This window comes from Drosophila miranda (genome assembly GCF_003369915.1).
Source record: "Drosophila miranda strain MSH22 chromosome Y unlocalized genomic scaffold, D.miranda_PacBio2.1 Contig_Y1_pilon, whole genome shotgun sequence".
NCBI classification, from domain to species: domain Eukaryota; kingdom Metazoa; phylum Arthropoda; class Insecta; order Diptera; family Drosophilidae; genus Drosophila; species Drosophila miranda.
The window spans coordinates 43653094-43674669 of NW_022881603.1; the positions used below are offsets into that span (position 1 = coordinate 43653094).

A 21576-nucleotide genomic window follows, 5' to 3' on the forward strand; every position below is an offset into this window, starting at 1 on the left:
AAAAACGTAGATTTGTAGAGAATGACCATATCTTTAAGACTGCGGAATCTGAATTGGATCGTATTATTATTATAGCCAGCATCAAGAAAACAATTTCATTTTTTCTCGCCCTGTCTCTCTCTAACACACACGTAGCATAGGCGGCTTTGCTTAGAGTAAAACATTAGCGCCTAGATCTCAGAGACTACAAAAGCTAGAGCAACCAAATTTGGTATCCACACTCCTTATATATAGGACCGAGACGAGTTTGTTTCAAAATTTCGCCACACCCCCATCCGCCCCCGCAAAGGACGAAAATCTGGGGATATTCAAAAATCTCAGAGACTATTAAGGCTAGAGTAACCAAATTTGGTATTCGCACTCCAGTTAGATCTTACTATAAAAAGTGTATCTCAAAATTTCGCCCACCCCCTTCCGCCCACACAAAGGACGAAAACCTGTTGCATCCACAATATTGCACATTCGAGAAAACTAAAAACGCAGAATCATAGATAACGACCATATCTATCAGATTGCTGAATCTGGATCAGATCAGATCATTTTTATAGCCAATAGGAACAAATCAATTTGCAGTGGCTACGCAGCGCCCGACGTCACGCTCAGACTGATTTTCTGTCTCTCTCGCACGCACTCTTTGTCTTGTCGTTTAATATTAGCGGCATCTGCCGGAGGAGAGTTATACTGACTTAGTATCGGGTATAACCGTAGAGTTGCGGTGTCCGCAGCAACTCACAACGTTCCCCCTCGCTTTTTTTTTGTTGCATAAGTGCCGCCAATTAATTTGATCATGCAAATGATTGACGAACAATTTGCAGTGCGAGACAAAGCCGATTTATTAAATAAACATTCTTATTATACCCGATACTCAAAATGAGTATTGGGGTATATTAGATTTGTGGTAAAAGTGGATGTGTGTAACGTCCAGAAGGAATCGTTTCCGACCCCATAAAGTATATATATTCTTGATCAGCATCAATAGCCGAGTCGATTGAGCCCTGTCTGTCTGTCCGTCCGTCCGTCTGTCCGTCCCAATTAGCGCCTAGTGCTCAAAGACTATAAGAGCTAGAGCAACGATGTTTCGGATCCAGACTTCTGTGATATGTCACTGCTACAGAAATATTTCAAAACTTCGCCCCGCCCACTTCCGCTTCCACAAAGAACGAAAATCTGTGGCATCCACAATTTTAAAGATATGAGAAAACCAAAAACGCAGAATCGTAGAGAATGACCATATCTTTTAGACTGCAGAATCTGAATTGGATCGTATTATTATTATAGACAGCATCAAAAAAACAATTTCATTTTTTCTCGCCCTGTCTCTCTCTAACACACACGTAGCATAGCCGGCTTTGCTTAGAGTAAAACATTAGCGCCTAGATCTCAGAGACTATAAAAGCTAGAGCAACCAAATTTGGTATCCACACTCCTAACATATCGGACCGAGACGAGTTTGTTTCAAAATTTCGCCACACCCTCTTCCGCCCCCGCAAAGGACGAAAATCTGAGGATATTCAAAAATCTCAGAGACTATTAAGGCTAGAAAAACCAAATTTGGTATCCGCACTCCTGTTAGATCTCACTATAAAACGTATATCTCAAAATTTCGCCCCACCCCCTTCCGCCAACACAAAAGACGAAAATCTGTTGCATCCACAATATTGCAGATTCGAGAAAACTAAAAACGCAGAATCATAGATAACGACCATATCTATCAGATTGCTGAATGTGTATCAGATCAGATAATTTTTATAGCCAAAAGGAACAAATCAATTTGCAGTGGCTACGCAGCGCCTGACGTCACGCTCAGACTGATTTTCTGTCTCTCTCGCACGCACTCTTTGTCGTGTCGTTTAATATTAGCGGCGTCTGCCGGAGGAGAGCCATACTGAATTAGTATCGGGTATAACTAGAGTTGCGGTGTCCGCTGCAACTAACAACGTTCCCCCTCGTTATACCCGATACTCAAAATGAGTATTGGGGTATATTAGATTTGTGGATGTGTGTAACGTCCAGAAGGAATCGTTTCCGACCCCATAAAGTATATATATTCTTGATCAGCATCAATAGCCGAGTCGATTGAGCCATGTCTGTCTGTCCGTCTGTCCGTCTGTCCGTCCGTCCGTCTGTCCGTCCCCTTCAGCGCCTAGTGCTCAAAGACTATAATAGCTAGAGCAACGATGTTTTGTATCCAGACTTCTGTGATATGTCACTGCTATAAAAATATTTCAAAACTTCGCCCCGCCCACTTCCGCCACCACAAAGGACGAAAATCTGTGGCATCCACATTTTTAAAGATACGATAAAACCAAAAACGCAGAATCGTAGAGGATGACTATAGGTTTTAGAATGTAAGATCTCAACCAGATCGTATAATTATTATAGCCAGAATCAAGAAAACAATTTCATTCTTTCTCGCTCTGTCTCTTTCTAACACACAGGTTTCATGGTCGGTTTTGCCAATTGCAAAATATGAGTTCAAGGATCTCAGAGATAGAGCAACCAAATTTGGTATCCACACTCCTGTGATATCGGACCTTGACCGTTTCGTGTCCAAATTTCGCCACACCCCCACACAATCTGGGGCATCCACAAATCTCAGAGACTATTAAGGCTAGAGTAACCAAATTTGGTATCCGCACTTCTGTTAGATCTTACTATAAAACGTATATCTCAGAATTTCGCCCCACCCCCTTCCACCCCCACAAAGGACGAAAATCTGTTGCATCCACAATATTGCACATTCGAGAAAACTAAAAACGCAGAATCATAGATAATGACCATATCTATCAGATTGCTGAATGTGGATCAGATCAGATCATTTTTATAGCCAATAGGAACAAATCAATTTGCAGTGGCTACGCAGCGACCGACGTCACGCTCAGACTGATTTTCTGTCTCTCTCGCACGCACTCTTTGTCGTGTCGTTTAATATTAGCGGCGTCTGCCGGAGGAGAGTTATACTGACTTAGTATCGGGTATAACCGTAGAGTTGCGGTGTCCGCAGCAACTCACAACGTTCCCCTCGTTTTTTGTTGCATAAGTGCCGCTAATTAATTTGATCATGCAAATGATTGACGAACAATTTGCAGTGCGAGACAAAGCCGATTTATTAATTAAACATTCTTATTATACCCGATACTCAAAATGAGTATTGGGGTATATTAGATTTGTGGTAAAAGTGGATGTGTGTAACGTCCAGAAGGAATCGTTTCCGACCCCATAAAGTATATATATTCTTGATCAGCATCAATAGCCGAGTCGATTGAGCCCTGTCTGTCTGTCCGTCCGTCCGTCTGTCCGTCTGTCCGTCCCCTTCAGCGCCTAGTGCTCAAAGACTATAAGAGCTAGAGCTACGATGTTTTGGATCCAGACTTCTGTGATATGTCACTGCTACAAAAATATTTCAAAACTTCGCCCCGCCCACTTCCGCCCCCACAAAGGACGAAAATCTGTGGCATCCACAATTTTAAAGATATTAGAAAACAAAACCGTAGAATTGTAGAGAATGACCATATCTTTAAGACTGCGGAATCTGAATTGGATCGTATTATTATGATAGCCAGCATCAAGAAAACAATTTCATTTTTTCTCGCCCTGTCTCTCTCTAACACACACGTAGCATAGGCGGCTTTGCTTAGAGTAAAACATTAGCGCCAAGATCTCAGAGACTATAAAAGCTAGAGCAACCAAATTTGGTATCCACACTCTTAATATATCGGACCGAGACGAGTTTGTTTCAACATTTCGCCACACCCCCTTCCGCCCCCGCAAAGGACGAAAATCTGGGGATATTCAAAAATCTCAGAGACTATTAAGGCTAGAGTAACCAAATTTGGTATTCGCACTCCAGTTAGATCTTACTATAAAAAGTGTATCTCAAAATTTCGCCCACCCCCTTCCGCCCACACAAAGGACGAAAATCTCTTGCATCCACAATATTGCACATTCGAGAAAACTAAAAACGCAGAATCATAGATAACGACCATATCTATCAGACTGCTGAATCTGGATCAGATCAGATCAGTTTTATAGCCAATAGGAACAAATCAATTTGCAGTGGCTACGCAGCGCCCGACGTCACGCTCAGACTGATTTTCTGTCTCTCTCGCACGCACTCTTTGTCTTGTCGTTTAATATTAGCGGCATCTGCCGGAGGAGAGTTATACTGACTTAGTATCCGGTATAACCGTAGAGTTGCGGTGTCCGCAGCAACTCACAACGTTCCCCCTCGTTTTTTTTTTTTTTGCATAAGTGCCGCCAATTAATTTGATCATGCAAATGATTGACGAACAATTTGCAGTGCGAGACAAAGCCGATTTATTAATTAAACATTCTTATTATACCCGATACTCAAAATGAGTATTGGGGTATATTAGATTTCTGGTAAAAGTGGATGTGTGTAACGTCCAGAAGGAATCGTTTCCGACCCCATAAAGTATATATATTCTTGATCAGCATCAATAGCCGAGTCGATTGAGCCCTGTCTGTCCGTCCGTCCGTCCGTCTGTCCGTCCGAATTAGCGCCTAGTGCTCAAAGACTATAAGAGCTAGAGCAACGATGTTTCGGATCCAGACTTCTGTGATATGTCACTGCTACAAAAATATTTCAAAACTTCGCCCCGCCCACTTCCGCTTCCACAAAGAACGAAAATCTGTGGCATCCACAATTTTAAAGATATGAGAAAACCAAAAACGCAGAATCGTAGAGAATGACCATATCTTTTAGACTGCAGAATCTGAATTGGATCGTATTATTATTATAGCAGGCATCAAGAAAACAATTTCATTTTTTCGCGCCCTGTCTCTCTCTAACACACACGTAGCATAGCCGGCTTTGCTTAGAGTAAAACATTAGCCCCTAGATCTCAGAGACTATAAAAGCTAGAGCAACCAAATTTGGTATCCACACTCCTAACATATCGGACCGAGACGAGTTTGTTTCAAAATTTCGCCACACGTGGATGTGTGTAACGTCCAGAAGGAATCGTTTCCGACCCCATAAAGGATATATATTCTTGATCAGCATCAATAGCCGAGTCGATTGAGCCATGTCTGTCTGTCCGTCTGTCCGTCTGTCCGTCCCAATTAGCGCCTAGTGCTCAAAGACTATAAGAGCTAGAGCAACGATGTTTCGGATCCAGACTTCTGTGATATGTCACTGCTACAAAAATATTTCAAAACTTCGCCCCGCCCACTTCCGCCACCACAAAGGACGAAAATCTGTGGCATCCACATTTTTAAAGATACGATAAAACCAAAAACGCAGAATCGTAGAGGATGACTATATGTTTTAGAATGTAAGATCTCAACCAGATCGTATAATTATTATAGCCGGAATCAAGAAAGCAATTTCATTCTTTCTCGCTCTGTCTCTCTCTAACACACAGGTTTCATGGTCGGTTTTGCCAATTGCAAAATATGAGTTCAAGGATCTCAGAGATAGAGCAACCAAATTTGGTATCCACACTCCTGTGATATCGGACCTTGACCGTTTCGTGTCCAAATTTCGCCACACCCCCTTCCGCCCCCGCAAAGGACGAAAATCTGGGGCATCCACAAATCTCAGAGACTATTAAGGCTAGAGTAACCAAATTTGGTATCCGCACTTCTGTTAGATCTCACTATAAAACGTATATCTCAGAATTTCGCCCCACCACCTTCCGCCCCCCCAAAGGACGAAAATCTGTTGCATCCACAATATTGCAGATTCGAGAAAACTAAAAACGCAGAATAATAGATAACGACCATATCTATCAGATTGCTGAATGTGTATCAGATCAGATAATTTTTATAGCCAAAAGGAACAAATCAATTTGCAGTGGCTACGCAGCGCCTGACGTCACGCTCAGACTGATTTTCTGTCTCTCTCGCACGCACTCTTTGTCGTGTCGTTTAATATTAGCGGCGTCTGCCGGAGGAGAGCCATACTGAATTAGTATCGGGTATAACTAGAGTTGCGGTGTCCGCTGCAACTAACAACGTTCCCCCTCGTTATACCCGATACTCAAAATGAGTATTGGGGTATATTAGATTTGTGGTAAAAGTGGATGTGTGTAACGTCCAGAAGGAATCGTTTCTGACCCCATAAAGTATATATATTCTTGATCAGCATCAATAGCCGAGTCGATTGAGCCATGTCTGTCTGTCCGTCTGTCCGTCCGTCCGTCCGTCCGTCTGTCCGTCCCCTTCAGCGCCCAGTGCTCCAAGACTATAATAGCTAGAGCAACGATGTTTTGTATCCAGACTTCTGTGATATGTCACTGCTACAAAAATATTTCAAAACTTCGCCCCGCCCACTTCCGCCACCACAAAGGACGAAAATCTGTGGCATCCACATTTTTAAAGATACGATAAAACCAAAAAAGCAGAATCGTAGAGGATGACTATATGTTTTAGAATGTAAGATCTCAACCAGATCGTATAATTATTATAGCCGGAATCAAGAAAACAATTTCATTCTTTCTCGCTCTGTCTCTCTCTAACACACAGGTTTCATGGTCGGTTTTGCCAATTGCAAAATATGAGTTCAAGGATCTCAGAGATAGAGCAACCAAATTTGGTATCCACACTCCTGTGATATCGGACCTTGACCGTTTCGTGTCCAAATTTCGCCACACCCCCACACAATCTGGGGCATCCACAAATCTCAGAGACTATTAAGGCTAGAGTAACCACATTTGGTATCCGCACTCCTGTTAGATCTCACTATAAAACGTATATCTCAAAATTTCGCACCACCCCCTTCCGCCAACACAAAGGACGAAAATCTGTTGCATCCACAATATTGCAGATTCGAGAAAACTAAAAACGCAGAATCATAGATAACGACCATATCTATCAGATTGCTGAATGTGTATCAGATCAGATAATTTTTATAGCCAAAAGGAACAAATCAATTTGCAGTGGCTACGCAGCGCCTGACGTCACGCTCAGACTGATTTTCTGTCTCTCTCGCACGCACTCTTTGTCGTGTCGTTTAATATTAGCGGCGTCTGCCGGAGGAGAGCCATACTGAATTAGTATCGGGTATAACTAGAGTTGCGGTGTCCGCTGCAACTAACAACGTTCCCCTCGTTATACCCGATACTCAAAATGAGTATTGGGGTATATTAGACTTGTGGTAAAAGTGGATGTGTGTAACGTCCAGAAGGAATCATTTCTGACCCCATAAAGTATATATATTCTTGATCAGCATCAATAGCCGAGTCGATTGAGCCATGTCTGTCTGTCCGTCTGTCCGTCTGTCCGTCTGTCCGTCCGTCCGTCTGTCCGTCCCAATTAGCGCCTAGTGCTCAAAGACTATAAGAGCTAGAGCTACGATGTTTTGGATCCAGACTTCTGTGATATGTCACTGCTACAAAACTATTTCAAAACTTCGCCCCGCCCACTTCCGCCCCCACAAAGGACGAAAATCTGTGGCATCCACAATTTTAAAGATATTAGAAAACAAAACCGTAGAATTGTAGAGAATGACCATATCTTTAAGACTGCGGAATCTGAATTGGATCGTATTATTATTATAGCCAGCATCAAGAAAACAATTTCATTTTTTCTCGCCCTGTCTCTCTCTAACACACACGTAGCATAGGCGGCTTTGCTTAGAGTAAAACATTAGCGCCAAGATCTCAGAGACTATAAAAGCTAGAGCAACCAAATTTGGTATCCACACTCTTAATATATCGGACCGAGACGAGTTTGTTTCAACATTTCGCCACACCCCTTCCGCCCCCGCAAAGGACGAAAATCTGGGGATATTCAAAAATCTCAGAGACTATTAAGGCTAGAGTAACCAAATTTGGTATTCGCACTCCAGTTAGATCTTACTATAAAAAGTGTATATCAAAATTTCGCCCACCCCCTTCCGCCCACACAAAGGACGAAAATCTGTTGCATCCACAATATTGCACATTCGAGAAAACTAAAAACGCAGAATCATAGATAACGACCATATCTATCAGATTGCTGAATCTGGATCAGATCAGATCAGTTTTATAGCCAATAGGAACAAATCAATTTGCAGTGGCTACGCAGCGCCCGACGTCACGCTCAGACTGATTTTCTGTCTCTCTCGCACGCACTCTTTGTCGTGTCGTTTAATATTAGCGGCATCTGCCGGAGGAGAGTTATACTGACTTAGTATCCGGTATAACCGTAGAGTTGCGGTGTCCGCAGCAACTCACAACGTTCCCCTCGTTTTTGTTTTGTTGCATAAGTGCCGCCAATTAATTTGATCATGCAAATGATTGACGAACAATTTGCAGTGCGAGACAAAGCCGATTTATTAATTAAACATTCTTATTATACCCGATACTCAAAATGAGTATTGGGGTATATTAGATTTGTGGTAAAAGTGGATGTGTGTAACGTCCAGAAGGAATCGTTTCCGACCCCATAAAGTATATATATTCTTGATCAGCATCAATAGCCGAGTCGATTGAGCCCTGTCTGTCTGTCCGTCCGTCCGTCTGTCCGTCCCAATTAGCGCCTAGTGCTCAAAGACTATAAGAGCTAGAGCAACGATGTTTCGGATCCAGACTTCTGTGATATGTCACTGCCACAAAAATATTTCAAAACTTCGCCCCGCCCACTTCCGCTTCCACAAAGAACGAAAATCTGTGGCATCCACAATTTTAAAGATATGAGAAAACCAAAAACGCAGAATCGTAGAGAATGACCATATCTTTTAGACTGCAGAATCTGAATTGGATCGTATTATTATTATAGCAGGCATCAAGAAAACAATTTCATTTTTTCTCGCCCTGTCTCTCTCTAACACACACGTAGCATAGCCGGCTTTGCTTAGAGTAAAACATTAGCCCCTAGATCTCAGAGACTATAAAAGCTAGAGCAACCAAATTTGGTATCCACACTCCTAACATATCGGACCGAGACGAGTTTGTTTCAAAATTTCGCCACACGTGGATGTGTGTAACGTCCAGAAGGAATCGTTTCCGACCCCATAAAGTATATATATTCTTGATCAGCATCAATAGCCGAGTCGATTAAGCCATGTCTGTCTGTCCGTCTGTCCGTCTGTCCGTCCCCTTCAGCGCCTAGTGCTCAAAGACTATAATAGCTAGAGCAACGATGTTTTGTATCCAGACTTCTGTGATATGTCACTGCTATAAAAATATTTCAAAACTTCGCCCCGCCCACTTCCGCCACCACAAAGGACGAAAATCTGTGGCATCCACATTTTTAAAGATACGATAAAACCAAAAACGCAGAATCGTAGAGGGACTATATGTTTTAGAATGTAAGATCTCAACCAGATCGTATAATTATTATAGCCAGAATCAAGAAAACAATTTCATTCTTTCTCGCTCTGTCTCTCTCTAACACACAGGTTTCATGGTCGGTTTTGCCAATTGCAAAATATGAGTTCAAGGATCTCAGAACCTACAAGAGCCAGAGCAACCAAATTTGGTATCCACACTCCTGTGATATCGGACCTTGACCGTTTCGTGTCCAAATTTCGCCACACCCCCACACAATCTGGGGCATCCACAAATCTCAGAGACTATTAAGGCTAGAAAAACCAAATTTGGTATCCGCACTCCTGTTAGATCTCACTATAAAACGTATATCTCAAAATTTCGCCCCACCCCCTTCCGCCAACACAAAAGACGAAAATCTGTTGCATCCACAATATTGCACATTCGAGAAAACTAAAAACGCAAAATCATAGATAATGACCATATCTATCAGATTGCTGAATGTGGATTAGATCAGATCATTTTTATAGCCAATAGGAACAAATCAATTTGCAGTGGCTACGCAGCGACCGACGTCACGCTCAGACTGATTTTCTGTCTCTCTCGCACGCACTCTTTGTCGTGTCGTTTAATATTAGCAGCATCTGCCGGAGGAGAGCCATACTGACTTAGTATCGGGTATAACCGTAGAGTTGCGGTGTCCGCAGCAACTCACAACGTTCCCCTCGTTATACCCGATACTCAAAATGAGTATTCGGGTATATTAGATTTGTGGTAAAAGTGGATGTGTGTAACGTCCAGAAGGAATCGTTTCCGACCCCATAAAGTATATATATTCTTGATCAGCATCAATAGCCGAGTCGATTGAGCCCTGTCTGTCTGTCCGTCTGTCCGTCCGTCCGTCCGTCCGTCCCTTCAGCGCCTAGTGCTCAAAGACTATAATAGCTAGAGCAACGATGTTTTGTATCCAGACTTCTGTGATATGTCACTGCTATAAAAATATTTCAAAACTTCGCCCAGCCCACTTCCGCCACCACAAAGGACGAAAATCTGTGGCATCCACATTTTTAAAGATACGATAAAACCAAAAACGCAGAATCGTAGAGGGACTATATGTTTTAGAATGTAAGATCTCAACCAGATCGTATAATTATTATAGCCAGAATCAAGAAAACAATTTCATTCTTTCTCGCTCTGTCTCTCTCTAACACACAGGTTTCATGGTCGGTTTTGCCAATTGCAAAATATGAGTTCAAGGATCTCAGAACCTATAAGAGCCAGAGCAACCAAATTTGGTATCCACACTCCTGTGATATCGGACCTTGACCGTTTCGTGTCCAAATTTCGCCACACCCCCACACAATCTGGGGCATCCACAAATCTCAGAGACTATTAAGGCTAGAGTAACCAAATTTGGTATCCGCACTTCTGTTAGATCTCACTATAAAACGTATATCTCAGAATTTCGCCCCACCCCCTTCCGCCCCCACAAAGGACGAAAATCTGTTGCATCCACAATATTGCACATTCGAGAAAACTAAAAACGCAAAATCATAGATAATGACCATATCTATCAGATTGCTGAATGCGGATTAGATCAGATCATTTTTATAGCCAATAGGAACAAATCAATTTGCAGTGGCTACGCAGCGACCGACGTCACGCTCAGACTGATTTTCTGTCTCTCTCGCACGCACTCTTTGTCGTGTCGTTTAATATTAGCAGCATCTGCCGGAGGAGAGCCATACTGACTTAGTATCGGGTATAACCGTAGAGTTGCGGTGTCCGCAGCAACTCACAACGTTCCCCCTCGTTATACCCGATACTCAAAATGAGTATTCGGGTATATTAGATTTGTGGTAAAAGTGGATGTGTGTAACGTCCAGAAGGAATCGTTTCCGACCCCATAAAGTATATATATTCTTGATCAGCATCAATAGCCGAGTCGATTGAGCCCTGTCTGTCTGTCCGTCTGTCCGTCCGTCCGTCCGTCCGTCCGTCCGTCCGTCCGTCCGTCCGTCCGTCCGTCCGTCCGTCCCCTTCAGCGCCTAGTGCTCAAAGACTATAAGAGCTAGAGCAACGATGTTTTGGATCCAGACTTCTGTGATATGTCACTGCTACAAAAATATTTCAAAACTTCGCCCCGCCCACTTCCGCCCCCACAAAGGACGAAAATCTGTGGCATCCACATTTTTAAAGATACGATAAAACCAAAAACGCAGAATCTGTAAGGATGACCATATCTTCTACAGTGCAAAATCTGAACCAGATCGTATAATGATTATAGCCAGAATTAAGATAACAATTTCATTCTTACTCGCTCTGTCTCTCTCTAACACACAGGTTTCATGGTCGGTTTTGTCAATTGCAAAATATGAGTTCAAGGATCTCAGAACCTATAAGAGCCAGAGCAACCAAATTTGGTATCCACACTCCTGTGATATCGGACCTTGACCGTTTCGTGTCCAAATTTCGCCACACCCCCTTCCGTCCCCGCAAAGGACGAAAATCTGGGGCATCCACAAATCTCAGAGACTATTAAGGCTAGAGTAACCAAATTTGGTATCCGCACTTCTGTTAGATCTCACTATAAAACGTATATCTCAGAATTTCGCCCCACCCCCTTCCGCCCCCACAAAAGACGAAAATCTGTTGCATCCACAATATTGCACATTCGAGAAAACTAAAAACGCAGAATCATAGATAATGACCATATCTATCAGATTGCTGAATCTGGATCAGATCGGATCATTTTTGTAGCCAAAAGCAAGAAATCAATTTTCAGTGGCTACGCAGCGCCCGACGTCACGCTCAGACTGACTTTCTGTCTCTCTCGCACGCACTCTTTGTCGTGTGGTTCAATATTAGCGGCGTCTGCCGGAGGAGAGCCATACTGACTTAGTATCGGGTATAACTGTAGAGTTGCGGTGTCCGCAGCAACTCACAACGTTACACCTCGTTTTTGATTTGAGCAAGTGGTTCAAAAACAGCTTTTATTTATGAGAAGCGCTTGCCCGATCGCGACGATCCAAACCAGTGCTGCTATTTTAGCATATTTCAGGCTACATCTAGCTTTACGACGTGGAATTGCTTATAAAATTTTCGCAATTCAGCTTTCCGAGCCTTTTAATCCTCTTTCCAGATGATATTGCGGAAATATTTAGCTTTATCTGTTTTTATACCCGATACTCAAAATGAGTATTGGGGTATATTAGATTTGTGGTAAAAGTGGATGTGTGTAACGTCCAGAAGGAATCGTTTCCGACCCCATAAAGTATATATATTCTTGATCAGCATCAATAGCCGAGTCGATTGAGCCCTGTCTGTCTGTCCGTCCGTCCGTCTGTCCGTCTGGCCGTCTGTCCATCTGTCCGTCTCCTTCAGCGCCTAGTGCTCAAAGACTATAAGAGCTAGAGCAACGATGTTTTGGATCCAGACTTCTGTGATATGTCACTGCTACAAAAATATTTCAAAACTTCGCCCCGCCCACTTCCGCCCCCACAAAGGACGAAAATCTGTGGCATCCACAATTTTAAAGATATGAGAAAACCAAAAACGTACAATTGTAGAGAATGACCATATCTTTAAGACTGCAGAATCTGAATTCAATCGTATTATTATTATAGCCAGCATCAAGAAAACAATTTCATTTTTTCTCGCCCTGTCTCTCTCTAACACACACGTAGCATAGGCGGCTTTGCTTAGAGTAAAACATTAGCGCCTAGATCTCAGAGACTACAAAAGCTAGAGCAACCAAATTTGGTATCCACACTCCTTATATATCGGACCGAGACGAGTTTGTTTCAAAATTTCGCCACACCCCCATCCGCCCCCGCAAAGGACGAAAATCTGGGGATAATCAAAAATCTCAGAGACTATTAAGGCTAGAGTAACCAAACTTGGTATTCGCACTCCAGTTAGATCTTACTATAAAACGTGTATTTCAAAATTTCGCCATACGCCCTTCCGCCCACACAAAGGACGAAAATCTGTTGCATCCACAATATTGCACATTCAAGAAAACTAAAAACGCAGAATCATAGATAATGACCATATCTATCAGATTGCTGAATCTGGATTAGATCAAATCATTTTTATAGCCAATAGGAACAAATCAATTTGCAGTGGCTACGCTGCGCCCGACGTCACGCTCAGACTGATTTTCTGTCTCTCTCGCACGCACTCTTTGTCGTGTCGTTTAATATTAGCGGCGTCTGCCGGAGGAGAGCCATACTGACTTAGTATCGGGTATAACCGTAGAGTTGCGGTGTCCGCAGCAACTCACAACGTTCCCCCTCGTTAGTAAATCAAAATGTCCAAGCAAGGCTTGCTGTATAATATATTTTTTCGAATCTACCTTTTAGTCAGTCTTAAATTCTAGCAGCACTGATCACAACACGCACACATGCAGGCCGATCAAATTCGCTCTCTTCCCTTTTCGCCAACGCTCTACGTCACATTATTGACAACAACAGCAATATCAACAGCTGATCTAGCCGACGACACCGTCATAACGGTTATTGTGCCGCGTTTGGGCTCTTTTTCTCCCTTTCTTTAGAGAAAGAAAGCTTTTGCGGCCAAGCAAAGACCACAACCAGAACGCATATTCGGGTTATTTTTACTAAAACCAACTGAAATTAACAAAATAGAACCGCATAGAATATAGAATCCAGCTCTACATAATAGCTTTAGTATGATTTCTAATCAGGGACCTCTCTTTAGTGGAAATGATGTAAGTAGTAGAGCCAATCTCAAGAAACGATTGCAGTATATCTTAGAAAATCCTATATATCCGTTTAAAGTTTGTGTAGTCTTGAATATAGTACATATGCAGGTAGCATATACTTTGTATACAAATCTTAGTTTTTGGGTTCGGAAATGCTTCTTTCTGTTCGTTGAAACCATCTAATTCAACCTACAACGCCGTCTTCAAGATTATAAAGGTAAGGAAAAGGTGAGGTCGATTCTTCCGTTGTTCCGTCCAAGTTTCAGTTCCTGTGCGCCACAAGCTGTAGCTGCCAGATCGGAAAACAGCCCGAGGGTCCAATGAAGCTGAATAGGAAAAGCTTTTCATTCATAACAGTACACCCGGCAACAGACACAAAACGACGACAACAAACGCAGCAGCCGCCTGCTGAAATGGAGCGATGGGGAAATACTCGTATGTCGGTATTTTGAAAATTTCTATAGATAAGTCGCCCATTCAAATGGGAAAAAATATTGTGCGACTCAGCTGCGGGGCATGAAAGTATAGAAACTATATGAAACTGAGCTATTGTTTTTGACACTTTCTGCTGCCACGGAGGTATGGGCTTCCGTAATCGGCTTACGCCGTTAGAGATTCATCTGCGGCCCATTTTCATTCATGCACATCACACTCCACAGAGTTGAGCTTCTCATGATTCCTCCTGTTTCGTGTTTTATTTTTCTATTTCCATACATTTTTGCTTGGATAGGCTGTTGTAGCTGGCAGTGCTTTTCAGCTGTTTCTAATTTGCGCTAAGCTGGAACGCATGGGACGTACTCTCCCGTGGTTCTCTCTCTCTCTCCCGGAGGCAAATCGTTTTCAGTGCCTAGTTCGAGGCAGCCTTATCGTCGTAGTGGGTGTGTGTGTGTGTTTGTGTTTGAAGGTCGCCGCCTCTTTCGGAGGCCGTCAAACAGTTATGTTATTGGCCTTTCCAGCAAAAATACCCAACTATGCAAAGGATGACGGCCACTGTGGGAGGATCATAGCTCATTTGCTGGTAGCTGCTAGTTATATTACCTTCCCACTACAAATAATGCATGACATTCAATAAAGATATTACCTTTTCAGATGATTTTGGGTTCGTGTTTACAACAGTGATCAGATGATTTGACTATGGTTAGGTATCATGTTTCTACTGTTCTTAGCGTTTAAGCGTAGTAGTTTTGCCCAATCTTACCAAATAACGCATTGTTGTGCCGGAGCGAGCTGCCTGTAACGTTTCAGGGACGCAACTCCCACAACAAAACGCGGCAACAAGAGGCATTGCAACGTGCCACGCGCACGGATTCACCCCCGCCCACACATTCATAATTAAGTGAATTATTATTCAAGGACCAATTCAGTGGAAAGCCCCTTCCACCCACAAAGAGAATTGAGAGCTTAGCGCTGCATCGCACTCCAGCAGCACTGCCAGTCCCAGTCCCAATCCCCATCCCTACCCGCTCCGATCCCCGTTCGCAGTAAATCAAATTGCAAATCAAAAGCACCGCCCAGCCGCTGCAATACTTGTTTATGGCTAGTGAGAGCAGCGTAGAGCTTTCCCTCTCAAATGCACAAAAGCTCTCTCCCTGCCAGAAAGAGAGCGAATACACCGCCCACCTTGTCCAATGCCAGTAGTTCGGTTGTCGTTAGTCCTGGCTGCTGTTGGGGCTTCCGTTTCGATTCGAGTCGCTTTTGAACGGTCCGCCCGTTTTGACGTTTCCCTGTGGCTATAACAAATTCGAGAAACGAGAAACTAAGTCTTACAAAAACAACAACACGAACCACTAATTCTACTGCAACAGCGTTGCAACAAAAATCGTTTAAGCTCGCAGCAAAGATTCCACAGCACAGGCCACCAGAAGCTTAGAAAAGAAAAACAAAAGACCGAAAAGTTTAATTGTGTAAGTAGCGTTTAATGGAAAGTTGTATATACTCGTACTCGTACTCGTACTCGTATACGTATTTGTATTCGTATTTGTATAACTGTGAGAGTGCGCCATAGCCTGTTCTGGTGCGTGTGTCCTTCGGGCCTTTTGTGCAATTGCTTAACCCAGAAAATATTTAAAACAATTAACAAACAAATCGTGACGAGCGTAATGAAAGCTACAGTCCGAGCTACGGTCCTCGGTGCACGGTCCGCGGTCCTGGGCTGACGTTGCCAAACCTAATTAAATGAGATCGAATTGCGCAGCCGGGTCATTCTGTTCACCCTTCACCTTTATTCTTTGTTCCCAGCTAACTTCATTGTCTGGTCAATTTTCTGGGAAATCATATATTCTTGATCAGCATCAATAGCCGAGTCGATTGAGCCATGTCTGTCTGTCCGTCTGTCCGTCTGTCCGTCCGTCCGTCTGTCCGTCTGTCCGTCCCCTTCAGCGCCTAGTGCTCAAAGACTATAAGAGCGAGAGCAACGATGTTTTGGATCGAGACTTCTGTGATATGTCACTGCTACAAGAATATTTCAAAACTTTGCCCCGCCAACTTCCGCCCACACAAAGGACGAAAATCTGTTGCATCCACAATATTGCACATTCGAGAAAACTAAAAACGCAGAATCATAGATGATGACCATATCTATCAGATTGCTGAATCTGGATCAGATCAGATAATTTTTATAGCCAATAGGAACAAATCAATTTGCACTGGATACGCAGCACCCGACGTCACGCTCAGACTGATTTTCTGTCTCTCTCGCACGCACTCCTTGTGGTGTCGTTTAATATTAGCGGCGTCTGCCGGAGGAGAGCCATACTGAATTAGTATCGGGTATAACTGTAGAGTTGCGGTGTCCGCAGCAACTCACAACGTTCCCCCTCGTTCTATCTTTCTCTGTCGTTCTAGCTCTACCTTTTCCTTATTTTGTTGTTACTCATTGTTATTGGAATGTCTATGTCGGGATTTTGTGTTTATTGTTGTAGTGGCTTCTGTACTAGTTATTGCTGTTGCTGTTGTTGTTTTTGTTACCTTAGCATCCTTGCCCTTGGCTTCTGAGCGCTCTCATCTCCTCTTCTGGCTTTTGTTCCCTTCCTGTGTGCCGTACCGCCTGGCTTCCTTCCTGTTCGACATGAACGTGCGTTGTTTCCTTCTCTCGCAAGCGTCTGTTCTGACATTGGGCTGTCCCTGTCCCTGTCCTTGTCCCAGTCCCTGCTGGCGTCCTGTGCGTATTTGTAACATTTCCACGATATATTTCTATCCGTGAGTAGGGGATGGATTGGAGGGGATGTCGTGGTCACGGCCGGGGGGATTCTTTGGTTCCGTGCTCATTCGGTAACTTGGGGGGGGGGTTCGTTTGACCGCGTCTCGACTCCTACTACATAAACTTTAAAATTTTTAGAATCCCGTGACTCTACCGGGAGCGAGCTCCGAAAACAACACTATGCCTATTCCGAGCATAACGGACATTACATGGCACAATCATAGGGCGTACCCGAAAAGTACTAGGGGCTTTCGTCGGCGTGTTCCAAACTCTCGCGGGCGTGATGTCTTGCGATGGAAGTCGACCCACACGATTCTATACCCACCCTTCCATGATTTCCAGTGGTGCGAAGGTTCTGGAAATCCCTAAACTTCTTACCCTACCCCATTACGTCACCCTGTCCCTTGGAAATTATAAGTCTACTCCATGTTCATTGCTAATAACATTCAATATATTTCGTTGTACTTCATCATAGACATGTTGCTTCAATCAAAAACTAGCAAACCAAGTTTCACTTCCAAAAATAACACAAGTATTGAACTACAATCAGCAGGCAACTCAAAAAAAAATTTTAGTGGAATGAAAAAAAACGAGGGGGAACGTTGTGAGTTGCTGCGTACACCGCAACTCTACAGTTATACCCGATACTAAGTCAGTATGGCTCTCCTGCGGCAGACGCCGCTAATATTGAACCACACGACAAAGAGTGCGTGCGAGAGAGACAGAAAATCAGTCTGAGCGTGACGTCGGGCGCTGCGTGGCCACTGCAAATTGATTTCTTGCTTTTGGCTACAAAAATGATCCGATATGATCCAGATTCAGCAATCTGATAGATATAGTCATTATCTATGATTCTGCATTTTTAGTTTTCTCGAATGTGCAATATTGTGGATGCAACAGATTTTCGTTCTTTGTGGGGGCGGAAGGGGGTGGGGCGAAATTCTGAGATATACGTTTTATAGTGAGATCTAACAGAAGTGCGGATACCAAATTTGGTTACTCTAGCCTTAATAGTCTCTGAGATTTGTGGATGCCCCAGATTTTCGTCCTTTGCGGGGGCGGGAGGGGGTGTGGCGAAATTTGGACACGAAACGGTCAAGGTCCGATATCACAGGAGTGTGGATACCAAATTTGGTTGCTCTGGCTCTTATAGGTTCTGAAATCCTTGAACTCATATTTTGCAATTGGCAAAACCGACCATGAAACCTGTGTGTTAGAGAGAGACAGAGCGAGAAAGAATGAAATTGTTTTCTTGATTCTGGCTATAATAATTATACGATCTGGTTGAGATCTTACACTCTAGAACATATAGTCATCCTCTACGATTCTGCATTTTTGGTTTTATCGTATCTTTAAAAATGTGAATGCCACAGATTTTTGTCCTTTGTGGGGGCGGAAGTGGGCGGGGCAAAGTTTTGAAATATATTTGTAGCAGTGACATATCACAGATGTCTGGATCCAAAACATCGTTGCTCTAGCTCTAATAGTCTTTGAGCACTAGGCGCTGAAGGGGACGGACGGACGGACGGACGGACGGACGGACGGACGGACGGACGGACAGACGGACGGACGGACGGACGGACGGACAGACGGACGGACGGACGGACGGACAGACGGACAGACGGACAGGGCTCAATCGACTCGGCTATTGATGCTGATCAAGAATATATATACTTTATGGGGTCGGAAACGATTCCTTCTGGACGTTACACACATCCACGTTTACCACAAATCTAATATACCCCAATACTCATTTTGAGTATCGGGTATAAAAAAAGGAGGCTTAATCCCTAAGGAGAAAAAAAATGTATAGATATAGGTATATATAAACGGTGGAGTATAAATAGAAAAGATAGGAATATAATATAAGATATTCGAAATAAGTAAATTAGGTATGTATAAAGGAAAAAAATCAAAATCAAAAAAATTTTCAAAAGCAGCGGGGGTCATACCAGCGATCAGCAATGGTGAGCCAAAACGAAATTTAATTAAACATTATAAATTTATTTTTTTTTTTTCTGGGTTGAGGAGATTTTTTTTTCTATGTTGGTTAGTGTATGGTTTGGCTACGTTTCCATGCATTAAAAGAATGCAGGGAATGCGAGCAAGGCAAGCTTAGCAGAATTGGCACCGAAGAGACCGAAAAGCTTCGAGCGTGTGGAACGCAAGCGTTGCGCTCTCTTATCAGCAGCGGCTGGCCGCTGCGCATGCGTTTTAGATTTTGACGAAGACAGGCGCAAAGGAGAAAATTGAAATTGGGTCACTTACGGCTTTAATACAGTGGTCCCTCGCTGAAAGGCGCCTTTCGTTGTGGAGCTGTGGAAACCATGTTAATGTGTGCCCAGGGCGGAGGGGGATTGGTAAATAGGGGGGATATGAAATAGGTTTTTTTTTTTTTTTTTTTTTTTGTAGTTCTTTGGTCTCCAACCCGAAAAAATAAATTCCGTTTTGAGAACTTTCACATTCCCGCCTATCGAGGTAGGACTGTGACGCAGATCTTAAAGCTCGGCTTCGAAAGCTCCGTTGCGATGCGCTGCACAGCACTTACGGCAGCTCAGCTCAGCTGTTCCCTACCTAGAGCTTGCTTGCACCATCCCCAACTATACTATGCCCTGCAGCGATAATTGGCCCAAGGTTATTGCATGCGATATCCGAGCACCATAGCGATAACCTATTTTGAATCGGTATTGTCCAACCGCAACCGTTACACCACCCGATAATATGCCACCGTTAGACGGAATATTAGCGGGAATCAGGATCGAATGTCTTTCGCATGAAAGGTTCCTATTTCTCGTCCCTGCAGATTTTCCAGGAGGTAGACACAATTACCCAGTTTTTTCCGCACGCGACATTTCAGAAATTTAGGAGCCAATTTGGCATTAAAATTTTGCGTGAATTTGCTCAAGGAAAAATTTCGGTGAAATACTTCCTGACCTTCTCGGAACGACACAGGCTTGGCTCGTAAATTGTATTGAGCAACGTTGCGCTCATACGCTTTCTTAATATTGCCCTGTATATCTTTTCGAATTAGAGCTAAATTGTCTGACCTAGCTACCGGGACAACGGGTTCTTCCAGCAAGTCTAAATCCTTCAGAAGCTTATAATCCGTCCCATGAGTGAGCATATCTAAGCCAAACAGGGCTCGATATGGTGAACAACCTAAGGACTGATGTAGTGACGATCGCAGCGAACAAGATATACTTGAGAGATGCTGATCCCAGTATGTCTGATCCTGCTGAAGATATGCTCGCACGGCAGCTAACAATGAACGATTTACTCGTTCCGCCGCATTACTTTGGGGAGAGTATAGTGCCGTGTACATATGTTTAATTCCCAGCTGTGTCAAGAATGCGTTGAATTCTGTAGCTTTGAATTGTTTTCCATTGTCGCTAACAATAGTTTCAGGCACCCCATATGCATGAAAGATATCCTTTAGCAGAAATTCTTGGATTACTACGGAAGTAAATTTCTTCAGGGGGTGTAGCCAATGGTATTTACTGAAGTGATCTAAAACAATTAGCAAACCAACATGTCCATTTTTGCTGCGTGGATAAGGTCCAAGCAGATCTATGTATAATCGTTGAAATGGTCGACAAGTTGGTATGTGGTTTCCCATGGGTGGCCGCAGAATATAATTAGGAGCTTTGCATGCTTTGCACACCTCACAACTACGAATATACTCTCGAACATCTTTAGCTAAGCCGGGCCAAAACAGACTTCTTCGAACTTTTTCTATGGTATTTTGCATGCCGGCATGCGCTGAAGTAGGATTGTCATGAGCTTGTTTAAGAACGTCGGTCTTCAATCGCTCGGGAACCCATAACTTCCAAGTTCGACTGTCTTGCTCCGCCTTTCCATCTGCGTGTTCGGTTCGAATGTACAGAAATTGGTCGATAATCTTCAGATCGGGCAGTTGAGAGGAATTGTTCTGATACTGTTCTTTTAACTGTTGGTAGCTCGCATCCTGAAAGGCATCGGATTCGAGATCTATCACAGGACTCATCACTACTGCGGATACTTCAGGGTCATGTAATCGGGAAAGAGCATCGGTGACAATGTGATCTTTTCCTTTTCGGTGCGATATCGAGAATTTAAATTGCTGCAATCTAAAAATCCATCGAGCTAACCTCCCCGACACCTTTTGCTGGCGCATTAGCCACAACAAACTGGAATGATCAGTAACCACTTCGAATTCCTGCAGTTCCAGATAGCAACGGAACTTTTCGATGGCCAGAATTACGGCCAAGCACTCGCGCTCCTTAACGCTATAGTTACGTTGCGCACGACTTAGTTTTTTCGACATAAACGCTATTGGCTTTTCCTGCAGATCCACCAATTGCACGAGCACGGCTCCTATACCAAAATCACTAGCAACACAGTGGAGGAAAAATTTCTGTTCGAAGTCTGGGTTTTCGAGCACTGGAGCAGAAGTCAAC

General features: G+C 43.4%; 1 protein-coding gene across 1 annotated transcript in view; it reads left to right on the forward strand.

The window, feature by feature from the left end:
• The first annotated feature begins 15627 nt into the window (after positions 1-15627).
• Positions 15628-21576, forward strand: part of LOC117185716 (sodium- and chloride-dependent glycine transporter 1-like) — a 46812-nt gene continuing 40863 nt past the window's right edge. Inside the window, exon 1 of the mRNA XM_033395549.1 lies at positions 15628-15845. The gene's annotated coding sequence lies outside the window, so the exon portion shown is untranslated. The remainder of the gene's footprint in view (positions 15846-21576) is intronic.